The following is a 16,416-nucleotide window of genomic DNA, read 5'->3' as shown; positions in this document are numbered from 1 at the left end:
GACTATCATGTATCTATGATCTGAACAAACCCTTTCATGCTGAATCTAATGAAGAGATGATGGGTCTAAGCAATAGTAAAGACCACCAGTTCTCCAGTTCAAAACTTGCCTTCGGCTGTACCAGTTGATGTTCCTGGTATGTCCAGTGCATCACCTGTTGAGGAAGGGCTTAAAAACTCAACTGCTGGAAATCCTGTGGGTAACTTACCTGCTCATTATTTACTTGAACCAGAAGTAGAAACCCCTAGTTTACCTAGAGCAATCCAAGTTAAACATTATTTACCTGTGGAGGAACAAGACGATTACTTACCTGACTTACCCGATCCGGTGAGTGACGTTTCCAAGAACCATTAAGATCCCAGTTCCAACGAAGTGGAAGCGAACTCCGGTGACGAAATTGCAGAATCTGTAAAGGAACATTATGTCAGTAACACAGATCTCCCTGTAAGACGTTCTTAAAGAACCACAAGACAACACAAGACATTTCACTATCCTCAGTTAGGGAATCCACTAATTTCAATTGTCCATTCCCTACTTCAAACCCTTAACACAGCCATGGATTCCATGAACAATTTCGAAAACTTAGAGACTCTTCCTAAACTATCATTGACTTGCTCTGAAATAGTGTAGTTGTCTGTATGCAAAAGGGACTTGCATATATTTTGAGGTGGAGGATGTAACCAAGTCTTACATATTGAGCTGCACCATGTAATGAGTGAATATGAATTTAAATGAACTTGATTTTAGTTTAAATTTAAAATATAACTTTGTTAAGAATGCCATTTTAATTACAGGAAAGCTCCTAGAATTGGAAAATAATAATAGTAATACATTTGTAATATAGTGTATGTCATTATAGAACGTGAGTACCAATCAATCACGTTTAAATCCCGCCTACCGATCACTTGGTAACGCATAACGTTGCAGGTTTCATTGTCCTGAATCAGCGCGTACATGCGAGGAGATCCTACATCCTGATTTCTTCATGTTGTTGTCATAGGAGAGCTTTGGTCAGGTTTTTGGATTGTGGAGCCTCTTTCTGTGGCTTCGACGAACTTCGATGATTTTGATTTCTCCAGTAAGGAGTGGCGAGCCAACCAAAGACGAGTCAGTTGCATGCAGAGGATTGAAACTCCACCAGGACTTAACAAGTAACATTTACCCAATACCACTGGGATTGAACTGAAACAATACACTGACACACACAAGAAATCTAATTCAAACAAGTTTTTTTTGTTTGTCTTTTTACTCCTTTCATTCTTACAAGTTGTAAGTCTGTGAATTTAACGTTGCTACTTAAATTAAACGTAAATATTCCCTGTCATTTAACTTTGGTCTCAGTCACCTGTTATTATTGCCACCTCTACACCGAACCTAGATCTGGTCCTTAGTAGAGTAGCAGTATCTAGAATCATACCTGTTACACACAGAATGCAGTGCCATCACGGTGTTGACAAGAGCCTCTGTGTTAGTACGTGCACGTGAAAATCAGACTTATTGGACTTCCGGTTCGACAGCGCATGGAGTAGCAGTGTTTTTTTAGGGCCCTGCAAAGCCTACCTTAAGTATTATTATTTTCACGTGCTTGAGTGTCCGTCTTTACTTTTTTGTGAACTATATCATATCTACATTTGTTCAGTTCTATTTTTCGCTGCATTCATGCCACCGAAAATAGCTAAAACTGCCGGACTTTCACAGTCTTCGATCCGGCCTGCAGTTTGCGCCACATCCCCGCCTTCGCGAGGGGCATCCAGCCCGTCGGGTGGGCCTCTCGCTTTGGCCTTGACTCCAGATATAGCAGCTTTTAAGTCTGAGATCGTTCGGGCTGTGGTGGCTGAATTTCGCGATGTGATGAATGAGCATTATTCTAATATTAAGACGGATCTTCTCGCTTTGAAGACAGATTTATTTCGCGATTTCTCGAATCTGAAATCTGACGTAACCACTCTTCAAGCTACCGTGGATGGGGTCGAGCGATCTCTCTCGGCGTGCTTGGGTGATTTGTCGGCGCTTCAGACTACCGTTCTTTCCCTGACTAAGACTGTAGCTGATTTGGAGGCCAAATGTGAGGATTTGGAATCTCGTTCACGGCGACAGAATAAACGTATCGTCGGAGTTCCTGAGGACGGATCGTTTTCCCTCTCAGCGGCTGCAGTGTCCACATTACTTAAAGACGCGCTCCACTTACCCGGGCCGCCGCGGATCGATCGAGCCCATCGTTCATTAGCCCCTAAACCGAACCCCGGTCAGCCTCCCCGACCGATTGTTGCGCGACTTCACTACTATGAAGACTGCGTCACTATCCTCAAACAAGCCAGGCTGCAGCCCCAGAGCTCGTTTTCAGGCATGACTCTTTCTGTTTTCCCGGACTTTACGGCGAAGGATGCTAAGGCGCAAGCAGCGTTTAACGGCGTGCGCAACACTCTTCGTTCAATGGACGGAGTGCGCTACGGTATGCTTTATCCCGCGCGTCTCCGTATAACTGCTGGCGGTGAGAGTCATGTCTTTACCTCTCCTGGAGAGGTGGTTCTCTAATTTTCCTCGTTCTACCGTTCCCTGGAGGCTAAATTCTCTACTGTTAGCTGATGAAGATTTTTGTGCTTATATTGTTTCCTCTATAGATGATTTCTTACACATCAATGACGATGGCACTGTCTCGGCGGCCCTTGTCTGGGAGGCTCTTAAGGCTTATTTGCGTGGCCAAATTATATCCTATGTTGCCCACTCCAATAAACAATATAGACTTGACCTGCGGAGTCTCACAGACAGGCTCGCTGACCTGGATCGTCTTAATTCTGTCTCTCCATCTCCATCCTTACATAAGCAACGTGTTGAGTTAAAATTACAGATTGATCTTCTGACCACAAAGGAGACACAAAGGAGACAAAGAGGAGTCCTCTTACGCTCTCGCAGCAAATATTATGAGAGTGGGGACAGACCCTCAAGACTGTTAGCTCATCGTCTGAAGGGCCTCACAAATGCTAGATTTATCTCACAGGTTAGGAATGGGAATGGTAGCATGTGCACAGATCCCCTGTCGATAAACCGTTCTTTTCAGGAATTCTATAAAGTGCTATATACATCCGAGTCGACTGCAGACGATCCTGAAATGAACAGATTTTTTGATAATTTAATCCTCCCAACAGTTGACCCAGCAAGTGTCTCTGATCTCGATTCACCTGTTCGGTTAGAGGAAATACTTGTAGCTATTTCTAGAATGCAATCAGGTAAGGCGCCCGGTTCAGATGGATTCCCCATCGAATTTTATAAAAAATTTAACTCCAAAATTGCCCCCCTTCTCTTACGAGTTTATAATGAGGCCCTGTCCCTGGGTGCATTGCCGTCCACTCTCACTATGGCATCTATCTCTCTTCTTTTGAAAAAAGACAAGGACCCCTCCCTTTGTTCTTCGTATGGACCGCTATCCCTACTCAATGTGGATTATAAAATTGTAGCCAAATTATTAGCTTTGCGGTTGGAATCTGTTCTCCCTCGGATTATTTCGACGGACCAGAATGGGTTTATTAAAGGTCGTTATTTATTTTCTAATGTTCGGACATTGCTCAATGTGATATCGATGGATGGTTCTAAGGTCCACCCAGAGATTGTTATTTCATTAGATGCCGAGAAGGCTTTTGATAGAGTGGAGTGGTCGTATCTATTTGAAGTTTTGCGCAGATTTGGTTTTGGTTCCAAGTTCATTTCTTGGGGAAGACTATTATATACTGCTCCGTGTGCCTCTGTTCGTACTAATACCACACAATCTTCTTATTTCCCCCTGTTTAGGGGAACTAGACAGGGCTGTCCATTATCCCCCTTATTGTTTGCTTTGGCTATCGAGCCCCTCTCAGTGGCGTTGAAATCTCTGCATCAGTTTCAGGGGATCTGTCGTGCGGGCATTACTATGCAGGTTTCACTCTATGCCGATGACTTGTTATTATATGTAGCTGACCCGATTAACTCCCTTCCCTCTATACTGAGCACATTATCAGGTTATGGGTCCTTCTCAGGTTATAAGGTGAACCTTCAGAAGAGTATATGTTACCCTATAAACTCCCTGGCTCGGTCTATGGCTAGGACTCATGTCCCTTTTCGGTTCTCCGATGAGGGGTTCATGTATTTAGGTGTTTTTATTACTAATTCACTAGAAGCCGCTATCCGTACTAATTTTGATCCTCTAATTTGTAAGCTAAAAGGAGATCTGTTAAGGTGGAAATCCCTCCCCCTATCCATGATTGCTAGGATCAACACTGTAAAAATGAATGTTTTACCTAAATTTATTTTCTTATTTCAGACTCTCCCGGTAGTTCTGCCCAAGAAATTCTTTATTGAATTGGATAAATTGATTACCAATTTTGTTTGGGATGGCGGGTCACCCAGGGTTGGAATGTCTCTGTTACAGGGATTCAGATCTCGGGGTGGGCTTGCTCTCCCAAACCTTTTATTTTATTATTGGTCTGCACATATTCATAGAATCCTTTTTTGGATGAAGGCCCCAGACTTACTATGGTGTAGACTGGAACTTTTATCCGTGTCAAATTCTTCTCTTCCAGCCCTTCTCTTTACATCTCTGCCACAGTCACTGGTGGGTTTGGTAAATAACCCGGTGGTTAGGTCTTCACTTCGCATTTGGTTCCAATTCAGGCAACACTTTAAGTTTCTATCTCCCTCTATATCCTTACCTATATTAGATAACCATTTATTTCCCCCTTCCCGTACAGACCTGGTTTTCCGACATTGGCATGATCAGGGTCTTGTTTCCCTTTGTGATTTTTACAAGGAGGGCAGTTTTTGTAGTTTTGCCCAATTACAGAGCGACTTCCAGCTGTCCTCTTCTCACTTTTTTCGATATCTGCAAGTTAGACACTGCCTGTCCATATTATTTCCCTCATATCACACTTTACCGTCGCCCCAGTCTTGGGAATCTTTGTTTAGTTTGAACCCCTTTCAGAAATCTCTTATATCTTCAATATATTCTCAGCTCATGGCATTAACTGATATCACGCCCTCTAGAACTAGACGTGAATGGGAGCGAGAGTTGGGGATTAACATTACGGATGACTTGTGGGGCGTGGCGATCAAAGTGGTACATACGTGTGCGCCCTGTGTCAGACTTCAATTTTTACAATTCAAGGTTCTACACAGGGTGCATCGATCAAAATCGCAATTAGCCAAATTTTATCCACAATCAGTAGATGATTGTTGCAATAGATGCGGTGCTTCTCCTTGCGATCTTGGTCACATGTTTTATTTTTGCCCCACATTGTCTGTATTTTGGACAAATTATTTTGATTTCCTCTCCAAGGTAATTGGTTTAAATATTGTCCCAGATGCTTCTCTCGCCATATTTGGATTTTCCCCGAACCTCCCTCATATGTCAACCATGCAGTCTGGGGTGCTGGCTTTTACTTCCCTGATGGCGAGACGATGCGTTCTTCGTTTGTGGAAATCTTCCAAACCTCCTTTAATTTCAATTTGGCTTTCGGATGTGTTGCAGGCCTTGAGAATGGAAAAAATCTTGGCAACTTCTAATGGTCGCACCACCCTTTTTTATGACAAATGGCGCCCTTTTCTTACACATATTGCATCTTTATCTTCATTATCGATAGACTGAGTACCTCCCCCCCCCCTCCACTTCCCCATTCCCCCCCCCCACTTCCCCATCCCCCCCCCCCTTTTTTTTTATTTTTTTTTTTTATTTTTTTTAATTCATCATTTATCTTATCTATTTATTTATTTTATATTTTCATTTATTATCTATTTATTTATTTATTCTCTTTTAAAAATATTATATTATTTGTTGTTTTATTTATTTACGTATTTTTTAATTTATTATTATTTTTATTTGTTTTATTTTGTTTGTAGGTTTGTTTGTTTATTTATGGGAATACGTTTTCTTTGGAAATGTTCTAATGTTTAAATGGAGACCCACAATTGTATTGTTGTTGTTTTTTTGGGTTTTTTTCTTGCAAATTGACAATGTTCTTTCATTTACTTTATTTAGGATATCTTCTACTTTGTGTCTTTCACTTGTTTGTGGATATGTCTCTGACAAAATTGAAATAAAAAAATGTATATAAAAAAAAAAAAAAGAAAAGAAAATCAGACTTATTTTAACAAAACAGATGCACTCCTAAAAAGACCAAACCAATGCAAACCAATGCAAAAACATACACACAGAATAGCGAGTGCAGACTAGAAAAGCCGAATCCCGGACATTTTTGGTAATTTAAAAATTCCGGCCGGATGCATTTTTTTTAGGTCTCAAAAAGAGGACATGTCCGGGAAAAAGAGGATGTATGGTCACCCTAATATGTAGACATTCATTCGCTCATTAAACCATCAATCTATTCACTAGATCTTTCATTTATCTGTCCATGAGTTAATTCATACCCAGCTAACAATTTTTGGTTCCCAGAACGTTCTGGGAACGTTAGTTTTTGGTTCCCAGAATGTTCTGGGAACGGATCATTTTGGTTGCCCTTTGGTTCCCCAGGAAAGTTTTCTTTACGGAAATAGAATTATAGTTCTGGGAAAGTTCCCCTAACATCCCCGTAACCTTAAAATTATTGAAACCTTTAAGGGAACCTTGTACTAACCTTTAAATTATTGAAAACTTTAGACAAGAAAACCTCACTTTCTAGTTGTGCTAATGGAGAGTTCTGCTTGCTATATACGAGCTAATTTCTCTCACTGGATTATGAGAAAACCTTCCAGGAACGTTACTGGAACGATACTTTATACACATAAGAAATAAAACCTTATACAAGCTTTAACTAACGTTCTCTGTTAGTTCTCATAAAACCATGAGAGAACGTTAGGTTTCATAGTTTTATAGTTGGTACTTGTAAGTAAAGGTTGATCTACATGGACCGTCTCAAGCAAAAGGCTGCTTTTTTGGTAAGTTCCTACTAAAAAACTTTAAAGATCATAAGAAAACCTTCCGGTAACGTTAATGGAACGTTACTTTAAACACATAAGAAAGAAAACCTTAAGGCAACTTTTAGATAACGTTCTCTGTTAGTTTTCATAAAAACATGAGAGAACGTTAGGTTTCATAGTTCCCGGAACGTTCTGGGAACAGCGCTGATTTTTTTAACGAAAATAGAACGTTACCATAACGTTATGGGATGGTTCCCTAAAAATAACCATAGGGGAACCAAAATCTAACGTTACGGGAACGTTCTGTGTTAGCTGGGTCTGTACTTCTGCTGTCTGATGGTACAGCTCAGCTCTTACTGTTATACCACACAAGCTCACAGATTTCATAGTAAAAACCTGACTGTGTATTTTATCTTTTATTTCTTTACAGACAGTATAAACTTAGGATATTTATTGTGTTGTCTGGTCAACTTTTCATTTCATAATGATAATATATTTGTTAATATTTGTCATTTGTTAATTTTTATTAATACACATCTATTCCTGCATTTTAAACCTGCAACACATTCCAAAAAAGTTGGGACGATAAAGCTTTCACCACTTTGTAATGTTGCTGATCTTTCTCACAACACTCCTCATATCGTCCTGCAGCTTTAACATTTTTCATACATTTTCAGTAGGACTGAAATCCAGCAGAATTTTCACCTTCTTTAGAAACCAGTCACCAGATTCTCTGGTTTTGTGTTTGGATTTGTTGTCTTGTTGATGCTTACAGATTTAGTTTATTGGTCTGTTAGATGCTATTGTTTATAATGCTATCTCAACACTGCTTCCAGAGTTCCAGGTTTGTATCTCAGCAGTGGTATCAGGCCGGCCGGGCATCTGCAGAAACATGATTGGTTATGTCTGAGGGATGGTGGTGTCTGAAACCCTACAATGGATGAGCATTTCTGGGGAGGTCAGAAAAGTAAAAAAAACTAAAGTACTTACATGGACACATGTCAAAGTAATCACAATGACAGAAGGTCAGTACTGAACCCAGGTTTCCTGGTGCTGTGTGGTACCCACACAACCTGCCACACCACCATGCCACCTGCTGACAGAAACCAGCAAATGCACTGTTTGTGTTTATTTTGTATTTTACTAAGGTTTATTAACCTATAGATTGTAATGTAAAAATTACATTAATTTATATTAAATGTATAAATGATGGTGAATAATAATATAAAGATTTTTATACAAAGGAAATAACTTGATATACTCAGAAGAGCAGGTATCACTAGTACACAATTCAATTCAATTCAATTCAAAGAGCTTTATTAGCATGACTTGAAGAGGTTACAGTATTGCTAAAGCATTGGAAAGATGTTTATATAATTATACAAAACTAACTAACTTTAGGAAAAATATTAAATTTTAGATGATAATAAAACAGAAGCATAAAAAGGAAATTAGAATAAAGGCAGATGTAGAAGAATAAAGATTAAACATTGTCTCTGTGTGGGTCCATCAGGGTTGTTCCTGTGTTTGGTTGTATCAGTCCGTGTCTCTCAGATTGTGTCTGTGTGTGTCTGTGTGATGTGTGTTTGTGTAGAGTCTGTGTGTGTTCGTGTAGAGTCTGTGTGATGTGTGTTTGTGTAGAGTCTTTGTGTGTTTGTGTAGAGTCTGTATGTGTTTGTGTGGTATCTGTGTGTGTTTGTGTAGAGTCTGTATGTGTTTGTGTAGAGTCTGTGTGTGTTTGTGTAGAGTCTGTGTGTGTATAGTCTGCGTATGTTTGTGTAGAGTCTGTGTGTGTGTGTGTAGAGTCTGTGTGTGTTTGTGTGGTATCTGTGTCTGTTTGTGTAGTGTGTGTTTGTGTAGAGTCTGTGTGATGTGTGTTTGTGTAGAGTCTGTGTGTGTTCGTGTAGAGTCTGTGTGATGTGTGTTTGTGTAGAGTCTTTGTGTGTTTGTGTAGAGTCTGTATGTGTTTGTGTGGTATCTGTGTGTGTTTGTGTAGAGTCTGTATGTGTTTGTGTAGAGTCTGTGTGTGTTTGTGTAGAGTCTGTGTGTGTATAGTCTGCGTATGTTTGTGTAGAGTCTGTGTGTGTGTGTGTAGAGTCTGTGTGTGTTTGTGTGGTATCTGTGTCTGTTTGTGTAGTGTGTGTTTGTGTGGCATCTGTGTGTGTAGTGTGTGTGTGTAGCGTCTGTGTGTGTAATGTGTGTGGGGGGGTCTGTGTGTAGTGTGTGTGTGTGTAGAGTCTGTGTGTGTTTGTGTGGTATAGGTGTGTGTTTGTGTAGTATGTGTTTGTGTAGTGTCTGTGTGTGTTTGTGTAGAGTTTGTGTTTGTTTGTGTAATGTGTGTTTGTGTAGAGTCTATGTGTGTGTGTGCAGTGTCTGTGTGTGTTTGTGTACTGTGTGTTTGTGCAGGGTCTGTGTGTGTTTGTGTAGAGTCTGTGTGTGTTTGTGTAATGTGTGTTTGTGTAGAGTCTGTGTGTGTTTGTGTAGAGTTTGTGTTTGTTTGTGTAATGTGTGTTTGTGTAGAGTCTGTGTGTGTTTGTGTAGAGTTTGTGTTTGTTTGTGTAATGTGTGTTTGTGTAGAGTCTGTGTGTGTTTGTGTAGAGTTTGTGTTTGTTTGTGTAATGTGTGTTTGTGTAGAGTCTATGTGTGTGTGTGCAGTGTCTGTGTGTTTGTGTATTGTGTGTGTGCAGTGTCTGTGTGTGTAGGGTCTGTGTGTGTTTGTGTAGAGTCTGTGTGTGTGTTTGTGTAATGTGTGTTTGTGTATAGTCTGTGTGTGTTTGTGTAATGTGTGTTTGTGTAGAGTCTGTGTGTGAGTCTTCTCTGTGTTCACCTCTTGGCATTGCAGGGCTTTGCTGTGGTACGTTTGGGGGTCGCTGCTCTTTAAATGGAACCAGTATTTAACGGCTCTTTTTTGGATTTTGATTATTAGCGGGTATCGGCCCAGTTCTGCTCTGCAGCCGTTGTGCGTCGTGTTTCTGTGCACTTGAAGAATACTTTTACAGAATTCAGTGTGTATAATTTCGGCTGGGTGTTTGTCCCATTGATTAAAGTTTTGGTTGGTGAGTGGGCCCCATACCTCACTGCCATATAGGATAATGGGTTCTATGACTGAGTCGAATATTTTAAGGCAAATTCGGATGGGGATTTTAACGGGAATTTGTCGCTTGATTGCGTAGAAGGCCCGGCGAGCTTTTTCTGTTAGTTCATTGACTGCAGGGGTGAAGTTTCCGGTTAAGACCATTTTTAGCCCTAGGTAGTTGTATTCTGTACATGTTTCTATTTTGTGTGTTCCTAATGTGAATATTGGTGTGTGTCTCTGATGTCTGGCTCTTTTTTGAAATATAAGCGATTTTGTCTTTTTAATGTTGACTGTCAGGGCCCAGGTCTGACAGTACTGCTGCAACAGGTCCAGGTTATGTTGTAAACCCTGTGCAGTGGGCGATAGTAGGACCAGGTCATCTGCATATAGCAGGAATTTGACCTCTGTGTCATTGAGAGTGAGACCGGGTGCTGTGGAGCTTTCTAGAATATTAGCTAATTCGTTAATATATACAGTGTATCACAAAAGTGAGTACACCCCTCACATTTCTGCAAATATTTCATTATATATTTTCATGGGACAACACTATAGACATGAAACTTGGATATAACTTAGAGTAGTCAGTGTACAGCTTGTATAGCAGTGTAGATTTAATGTCTTCTGAAAATAACTCAACACACAGCCATTAATGTCTAAATAGCTGGCAACATAAGTGAGTACACCCCACAGTGAACATGTCCAAATTGTGCCCAAATGTGTCGTTGTCCCTCCCTGGTGTCATGTGTCAAGGTCCCAGGTGTAAATGGGGAGCAGGGCTGTTAAATTTGGTGTTTTGGGTACAATTCTCTCATACTGGCCACTGGATATTCAACATGGCACCTCATGGCAAAGAACTCTCTGAGGATGTGAGAAATAGAATTGTTGCTCTCCACAAAGATGGCCTAGGCTATAAGAAGATTGCTAACACCCTGAAACTGAGCTACAGCATGGTGGCCAAGGTCATACAGCGGTTTTCCAGGACAGGTTCCACTCGGAACAGGCTTTGCCAGGATCGACCAAAGAAGTTGAGTCCACGTGTTCGGCGTCATATCCAGAGGTTGGCTTTAAAAAATAGACACATGAGTGCTGCCAGCATTGCTGCAGAGGTTGAAGACGTGGGAGGTCAGCCTGTCAGTGCTCAGACCATACGCCGCACACTGCATCAACTCGGTCTGCATGGTCGTCATCCCAGAAAGAAAGCTGACGCACAAGAAAGCCCGCAAACAGTTTGCTGAAGACAAGCAGTCCAAGAACATGGATTACTGGAATGCCCTGTGGTCTGACGAGACCAAGATAAACTTGTTTGGCTCAGATGGTGTCCAGCATGTGTGGTGGCGCCCTGGTGAGAAGTACCAAGACAACTGTATCTTGCCTACAGTCAAGCATGGTGGTGGTAGCATCATGGTCTTGGGCTGCATGAGTGTTGCTGGCACTGGGGAGCTGCAGTTCATTGAGGGAAACATGAATTCCAACATGTACTGTGACATTCTGAAACAGAGCATGATCCCCTCCCTTCGAAAACTGGGCCTCATGGCAGTTTTCCAACAGGATAACGACCCCAAACACAACCTCCAAGATGACAACTGCCTTGCTGAGGAAGCTGAAGGTAAAGGTGATGGACTAAACCCAATTGAGCACCTGTGGCGTCACTTGAGGCTGGAACGTCACTTCCGGTGGTACGCACGCTGAGACGCTAGCCTAGTTGTTTGTTTGTAGCCTTTAGCTAAATAACTTTTTATATACGTATGTTTTAAACATATAATTTATACGTTAATCTTCCGTGTGTTGTTGATTTAGTTTTATTTTGTTTATCGTAAAAAAGCGCTTGTGTTTACTAACGTAAATTCGTGCTGTGTTGGAAACTAGGAAACTTCTGCTACCGGCATCCGAACGAAGCCGGTTTTGTTTGTTTTTGTACTTCAGCGCATAAACATCATAATTATCCAGAATTAAAACCGTTTTCGGTCCGCACGAAGCGCGTTTGTGTTTGGTTGTGTTCTGTATTTCAGCTCTTAAAACACCTCTGTTTTGTGGGGAGTTATAACCGTTTCTGTTCGTAGGAAGCGCGTTTATTTGTTTTGTACACCAGCGCATAACACCGTTTTCCTTTAGAATTACAGCCGCTTTTGTCCGAACGAAGCGCATTTGTGTTGCTTTGGTTGGTGGTTTTTGTATTCCAGCTTATCATCGCCTGTTTCATCCGGAATTAAAGCCGTTCTTCTGTGACTACCAGCAGAAGCGCCGGTGAATCCAACATAAACATCATCTCCAACTCATCTTGTAAAGCTAAGTATATTACTTTGTTACTATGGCCCCAGCAGGAGCTTTGTATCCATGTTCCGAGTGTAATATGTTCAGTTATTCCTTCTCCGTGTTTAGTGATAACTTTACATGTGATAAGTGTAGATTAGTTGTTAGTCTGACGGAGAAGATCTCAGTGTTAGAAGGGCGCATTCGGGCGTTAGAACAGACTACTACTAGTGAGGGCTTAGATTCAGCTGTAGCAGTCCCGAATGCCAGCAGTTCAGGTACAGAACCCCAGACTCCGGCATTAGAGCCCTCACAGCGGGGCGACTGGGTGACGTCTCGGCGACATAGTCGTAGGGAAAAGCACCGACCATCTCAGTTGCACGTGTCCAACAGGTTTTCCCCACTCAGTGAGCCACCCGCTGAGAAGCCTGTTAATGTAAGTGCTCTGGTTATAGGAGATTCTCAGCTCCGACACGTGCGTATTGCAACCCCCATAGAGACACCAGCAACCATAGTCACTTGTATTCCGGGGGCCAGGGCGCCTGACATCAGAGCAAACCTGAAAGTGCTGGCTAATGCTAATCGTAGATTTTCGAAGATTGTTATCCACGTCGGCACTAATGATGTTCGTTTACGGCAGTCTGAGGTTACTAAGAGTAATGTTAAAGAGGTGTGTGAGTTAGCTAGGTCGATGTCTGAGGCAGTAGTGTGCTCTGGCCCCTTACCGATTCGACCCAGTGGCGAAACCTACAGCAGGTTGTTGTCGCTGAACCGCTGGATGTCTAAATGGTGCTCAGAAAACTGCATCGATTTTGTAGATAACTGGTCCACCTTTGAGGGAAGGCCTGGTCTTTTGAAGCGGGATGGTGTCCACCCCACGTGGGAGGGTGCTGCTCGCATTTCTTGCAGCATAGGTGACAGGCTTTACCACCGCGTTAGTGTAGCGGCAGATAGTGTTAAATGACTATCTAGAGCCAAGACCAGGCAGCAGACTAACAGGCCTAACCGACTGTCTGCGAGTCGCCATCGGACGTCACCCGGAATCCTTAGGTCACAAACCATTGAGACTGTGTCTGTTTACCGTGGCAGGTGTAAGCCAAAACAAAATCAAAAAGTATGTCATAATAACTTAATTAAAATTAATCTAAATGAGCATCATGAAAACCCTAGTAAAGTTAAACTAAAGTTAGGACTTCTAAACATCAGGTCACTTGCATGCAAAACAGTAATTGTAAATGAAATAATTACAGATAATTGTCTTAGTGCCCTGTGTTTAACCGAGACCTGGGCTAGACCTGATGAGTATCTAGGTTTAAATGAAGCATCTCCTCCGGGTTACAGTTATGAACATAAGCCACGTCTTAGCGGTCGTGGTGGAGGAATAGCCGCAATTTATGATAAAGACATAGGTCTTACTGTAAAATCAACTCCCATAACAAACTCGTTTGAAGTTCTTATCTCTGACATAACCAATAAATGTTCATCTGATAAAAATAGTATGTTTAAACTGGTTACTGTTTATCGACCCCCTGGTCCTTACTCAGAATTTCTTAACGAATTTGCCGATTTTCTTTCTAAATTAGTCTTATCAACTAAGAAAGCTCTAATTGTTGGTGACTTTAATATTCATTATGAGGATAAGTGTAATCCACTCAAAATTGCGTTTGATTCTATTTTAGAATCCTTAGGCATCACCCAAAATGTAACAGGACCCACTCACCGCTGTAAACATACCTTAGATTTAATACTTACTTATGGTATAAACATAGACAACCTGGAAATTATACCACAGAATGACTTAATCTCTGATCACTCCCTACTAATATATGAAGTGTCCCTGTCCAATAATATACAGCAACCAAATCGTTTTAAATGTAAGCGCACTATTACATCTGCAACTGCAGCAGCGTTCATAAACTGCCTACCAGAATTACCAAATATATCAGCATCAGAACCTAAAGAACTAGATCAGGCAACTCAAAACCTAGAGACCGTACTGCGCACAACCTTAGATAACGTAGCCCCACTCAAAACTAAACTGATTAGGGAGAAAAAACTTGCTCCATGGTACAATGACCACACATGCGCACTTAAACAAGCAGCACGGAAATTAGAACGTAAGTGGCGTCACACTACACTGGAGGTGTATAAGATTGCTTGGAAAGATGCTCTAACTGAGTATAAACATGCACTTATAAAAGCTAAATCTGTATATTATTCATCCCTAATAGAGAAAAATAAAAACAATCCTAGATTCCTTTTTGAGACAGTGTCCAAATTAACTAAAAACGTCAATGAAACTGAATCTAATATACCGCCTGACTGTACCAGTGATGATTTTTTAAAATTCTTTAATGACAAGATAGAAAAAATACGACTTCAGAGTCAGAGTGTGTCACTTGCCAATGTTAAGTATGGACTCACTCCGAGCAGCATTGGTGATAATAGTAACGAGTTAATCCAACTAAATTCCTTTAATCCAATCTCCCAAAATGAACTAACTGTGTTGATTAAATCATCGAAGTCATCATCGTGTATACTCGATCCTGTTCCAACTCGTTTACTTAAAGATTTACTCCCAGCTATTGTAGAGCCCCTGCTTACATTAATCAATGCATCCCTTAGCCTTGGGTATGTACCTAAATTGTTTAAAAGTGCTGTTATTAAACCCCTGATTAAAAAACCTAATCTTGATCCACATGTTTTATCTAATTATAGGCCAATTTCAAACCTTCCTTTTGTCTCAAAGATATTAGAAAAAGTCGTTTCCAAACAGCTATGTTCTTATTTGAATGAAAATTGTATTCATGAAAAATTTCAATCAGGATTTAGACCCAACCATAGTACCGAAACCGCATTAATTAGAGTAGTTAACGAGTTGTTAATGTCTTCTGATAATGGATGTGTCTCTTTTCTTGTTCTATTAGATCTTAGTGCAGCGTTTGATACGGTCGATCATAACATTTTACTGGAGAGGCTAGAAAATACAGTAGGTGTTAAAGGACTCGCACTCTCTTGGTTTCAATCATATTTGACTGACCGCTCTCAATTCGTTTATGTAAATAATAAATGCTCAGAAACTACAAAAGTAAAGTGTGGTGTTCCACAGGGGTCGGTACTTGGACCGCTATTATTTACACTCTATATGCTTCCACTAGGTGAAATTATTCATAAACATGGCATAAACTTTCACTGCTATGCAGATGACACACAGCTGTATATATCAGCCAAACCAAATGATACTGACACAATCAGTAAGATAGAAGATTGTGTAAACGACATAAAAAACTGGATGTCGTGTAATTTTCTTTTACTTAATTCAGATAAAACTGAGGTTTTACTTGTTGGCTCTAAAGCTGCAAGAGACAAGTTGTCTAACCTGGTGCTAAACTTAAACACGTTCTCTGTTACTCCCAGCCCAGATGTAAAAAACTTAGGTGTCACAATAGATTCAGATCTCTCCTTTGATACACACATTAATAATATTACTAGAGTTGCTTTCTATCATTTGCGTAATATCTCTAAAATAAGAAATATACTATCTGTTAATGACGCCGAAAAACTGATCCATGCGTTTATAACTTCTCGGTTAGATTATTGTAATGCTCTTCTAACTGGATGCTCTGGTAGATCCTTAAACAAACTCCAGTTAGTTCAAAATGCAGCAGCTCGAGTGCTAACTAGAACTAAAAAATTTGATCATATCACTCCTGTTCTATCATCTCTACACTGGCTGCCAGTTAAATTTCGCATTGATTACAAAATACTTTTACTAACCTATAAAGCGCTACATGGTCTGGCTCCACAGTATCTGAGTGAGCTTATTAATTACTACAACCCAGCACGTCCACTTCGTTCACAAGATGCAGGGTTACTTATAGTTCCTAAAATTAAAAAGACCAAAGCTGGTGGAAGAGCATTTTCTTACAAAGCTCCACAACTTTGGAATAATCTTCCTGCCTCTGTTCGGTATTCGGACACAGTCTCAATGTTTAAGTCTAAACTGAAAACATATTTATTTTCTCAGGCTTTTGATTAATATAGACAAAGGCGCAGAGCTTGGGGGTTCTTGGTCATAGAAACTTGTGGTGATCAGGGATGTTGGGTCGCTGTCGTTCTGCCTCTCTTGTCCAATCACTCTGGTTTGGGTAGGAGAGGTGGGCGCTGATGTCCTGTGAAAGCCTTCATGACCTTGTTACCTGCTCGCT

The sequence above is a fragment of the Trichomycterus rosablanca genome, chromosome 12 (genome assembly GCF_030014385.1).
Source record: "Trichomycterus rosablanca isolate fTriRos1 chromosome 12, fTriRos1.hap1, whole genome shotgun sequence".
Taxonomy (NCBI): Eukaryota; Metazoa; Chordata; class Actinopteri; order Siluriformes; family Trichomycteridae; genus Trichomycterus; species Trichomycterus rosablanca.
Note: the sequence above shows the minus strand (reverse complement) of the source record.